General features: G+C 34.6%; 1 non-coding gene across 1 annotated transcript; it reads right to left on the bottom strand.

Moving 5' to 3' along the window:
- Positions 1-374: 374 nt before the first annotated feature.
- LOC112475323 lies at positions 375-493 on the bottom strand. Its single transcript, XR_003044664.1, has one exon. It is a non-coding gene; the product is annotated as a 5S ribosomal RNA (ribosomal RNA).
- Between the last annotated feature and the right edge of the window lie 3,537 nt (positions 494-4,030).

Here is a 4,030-nt window from a genome sequence, read left to right as displayed (position 1 = left end):
ATTTTGACAGGTCAGGTTCCCAGATCTGAATGGGCAGTGCTCATGCATATCGATTGTCAAATATTTAGGAAAAAAAAAAAAATACTATCCCTGACTAGCAAGCACCTTAGAGAGAAATGCAAAGGGGATGAATCATGTTTTAAGCACAGCTGTTGCAGGTCTTACGTGAGACACTTTCCATGTTGAATCTTACACTATCTACCTATAAGATAGTGGCCATTTATTTGCATTTTATAGATTTGGAGAAGAGAAAATTCTTTGCCTAAGATTAAGCAGCTATTTTTTTTTCTTTAGGTGAGGCAACCCTTGGTTGACCTCACAGATTGCAAGGACCTTGTCAGCTTACAATCCCTTATTTTTTAAAAAAAATTTTATGCCTACAGCACCTGGTCTTCCTAGGTGGTCTCCCATCCAAGAACTAACCAGGCCCGACCCTGCTTAGCTTCCGAGATCAGATGGGATCAGGCTTGTTCAGGGTAGTATGGCTGTAGAGAGCAGCTAATATTTTTTATAGGTCACTTCCTACTGCCATTTTTGCTACCTAGAATCCATCATTCTTTCTTATGCTAACACCACCTTCTATTTCTTAGGGGAGCTACCCGTCTTCAAATGGTAGTCCACATCCTACTCTAGGCTTGAGAAGTGTATGAAAGAACGTCATGTTTCTCTGGCCATTGTGGTACCTTTCTAAAAGATTGTGACTCCAGCCAAGGCAATTCAAAGCTAAATGGAGCTTTTGCTTGAGTAACTGAGAAAGAAACAAGCTCTCCTCTGTAAGAATTAAAACTAGGAGGATATAAGTCTGATACTACTGGAAACTTACATATAGAAAGGCCCATCTCCAAATATGCTGGACAGCAGAAGAGTTATACAGAGTGAGAACAAATATTTAGACATTAGTATGCCCATAGCTATCTGAAGTAATAAAACTTGCCCTGAATTTTTCAAGTCCATTGGCTAACATGCTCACTTATTTACTTAAGCCAAATTGATTGATATTTTCTGCTACTTATAACCACAAGAGTCCTGAATAGTGGTGCTTGGAAATGTGTGGAAGCATTGTTGGCTGTCCCTATATGAGTTCTGCTGGCATTAGTGAGCAAGGACCAAGGATGCTTAATGTTCTGTAAAGCTGCAGGAAAATTCTGCAGAGGGAAAACCTGTTCTGCTCCAAATGACAATATCGTTCCCTAGAGAATCATTGGGTTAGGTGAAGAGAAATGCGTGCCACGTGTAAGAAATCTTGCAAATAATAATATGCACATAAGAGAAAAAAATATATACATAAAGTTTAAGAGATAATGAGGACACCGATAAGACTGCTGGGGGCTTTATATAAAGCAGTAGGTAGAAGTAACTCTAAAAGCTTTGCTGTTGACAGTATATAAAAGCTATACACTTTATCTCAAGGTAATGGGGAGTTACGGAAGGTTTTTGAGCAATAGTTATGTAATAAACGGCAGTGTTATAACCACGCACTTCCATTAGGATACTACTATCAAAAAACAGAAAACAGTAAGTATTGGCGAAGATGTGGAGAAATTGGAATACTTGTGCTCTGTTGATAGGAATGCAAAATTATACAGCTGCTGTGGAAAACAGTATGGAGGTCCCTCAAAAAATTAAAAATAGAATTTGCATATGACCCAGCAACTCCACTTCTGGGTATATATCCAAAAAAATTAAAACCAAAGTCTTGAAGAGAATCTTGTACACTCACCTTTATAGTAGCATTATTCACAATAGTGGAAATGTCAAAGCAATCTGAGTGTCCATTGATGGATGAATGGATACGCAAAATATGGTATCTACATACAATGGAATATTATTCAATCTTAAAAAGTAAGGCTGTAATGGTATTCTGTAATGTGCTACAGTTACAACATGGATGTATCTTGAGGACATTATGCTAAGTGAAATGAGCTTGTTACAAAAAGACAAATATTGTATGATTCTACTTATAGGAGATACTTAGAGTAGACAACATTATAGAGACAGAAATTAAAATTGTGGTTGCCAGGAGCTAGAGGTAGGGAAGAATATGAAATGTTTTTCTAATAGGCATAGATTTTTGGTTTTACAAGATGAAGAGTTATGGGGATGGATGGTGGCGATGGCTCTACAACAATGTGACTATATTGAATACCACTGAACTATACAGTTAAAAATGGCTAAGATGGTAAATTTTGTTATGTTTATTTTAACACATTAAAAAAAGGAAAAAAAGAAAATAAAAGCAGTGTTATAAGATAACTAATTTGGAAGAAGTACAGTGGATAAATTAAAAAGCAGAGAGACAGAAGGCAGAAAGACTAATTGGGTAGCCAAAAACACTCATAAAATTTTTTTATAGAAGAAACAGTGTACTTTAAGCACTCATTTTTTTTTTTTTTTTGTGGCTGTTGTTTTCCAAGCATATTAAGATTAGATATATTTTTAAAATGAAATAACAAATCGGCCCTTTGGAAAGGAGTGCATGCGTGTGTGTGTGTGTGTGTGTGTGTGTGTGTGTACAGTGAATAAAGTCCAAATTAAGACACTGATCAAACATTTTCTTAGCCTAGATAGCCATTTTCTTAGCCTAGATAAGACCATTGTTATTTGATTAGAACTACAAAGCTGTGAAATGACTGAATATGAATTGGATAACTTCACACATCAGACATTAATCCAAGTTTTAACTTTGACAAGAATATACTTTATGCAAAATATGTAGAATGAAGCAAAACACAGTATACTTAATGAATACGTATTTATAAAAATATATATTTTAGTTTTTGTCTGTACAGAAGATAAATTGCTTGCTTAGTTCTTCCTCACTGGTCAAGTGATATAACACATATCTGTGAGTTTTATTGACTTAGAGATGCCTATTCTTCGGACATTCTGACATGGTGTATGCTTCGCTTTTAATAATTAGCATTTTTATCTCCCAGAATATGTTTTAATCACCAGCAACAACCCTATATGTAATTGAAACACAAAACTGGAATTATGATGTTTTGTTTTGTTTTGGAAAAGTTTAATTATTGAGACTAATAGTTAAGCAAATAGTTAACTAATCATTTTGATTACTATTAAGGACTGAATGTTCACATTCCTCTAAAACCTAAATGTTGAAGCTGTAATTCCCAATGTGACTATATTTGGAGATGGCCCTCTAAGAAAGTAATTGATCTTAAGTAAAACCAAAAGGATAGGTCTCTGATTCTGTAGGATTCGTGTCCAGATAAGAAGAGACATCGGAGCTCTCTCTCTCTCTCTCTATGCACACAACAAGGAGAAAAGACCGTGAGGACATAGTAAGAGCTGGCTACCTACAAATCAGGAGGAGAGTCCTCATCAAGAACTGAATTAGCTGGCATCTTGATCTGGGGCTTGTAACCTCCAGAAGTGAAAGAAATATATATATTTTTTGTCTTTTAAACCACAAAGTCTATGGTATTCTGTAATGGTAGCTTGAACAGACCAATACAATCATGCTAAACACACAAAAATAGAGGTAGATTAAAGAAAGACATAAAGAAAGACCAAAGAAGCAGAGTGATTTCTGTGGTCAATTTTTACAATAAAATGCTCAGGGAGATAAATTACATATTCTGTGATCAAGCAAATATGGAACAAGGAATAAAACATTATTACCAATATTGAACACAAGGTATGTAAAGAATTCTTATTAGACACAGATTCATTTCTGATAGATTTTCTGCCTCTAATAAGAATATATGGTAGTTATCATATAATATCTTGTAACAAAATTTTCTATTCATATTATTAGTTTTTTTTCTACTAGTTTCCAATCTGTTTGGGGTCAACAACTCTATTTATGTCTGTATTTATATCAACATTTACATTTATATGTCATAAAGATGACAATTGCCCTTAATTTTCAATTCATAAATATATATTGATTGATTCACAGATCTAAAAGCAAGCAGATCACATCATAGTGTTATTATCCATTCTCTTGCCTATAAACCTACCAGACTACAAACTTCTTAAAAGCAAAGACTGATTTTCACCATGGAGA

The sequence above is a fragment of the Pteropus alecto genome, unplaced genomic scaffold (genome assembly GCF_000325575.1).
Source record: "Pteropus alecto unplaced genomic scaffold, ASM32557v1 scaffold40, whole genome shotgun sequence".
Classification (NCBI taxonomy): domain Eukaryota; kingdom Metazoa; phylum Chordata; class Mammalia; order Chiroptera; family Pteropodidae; genus Pteropus; species Pteropus alecto.
This window is presented reverse-complemented; position numbering and strand designations above follow the sequence as displayed.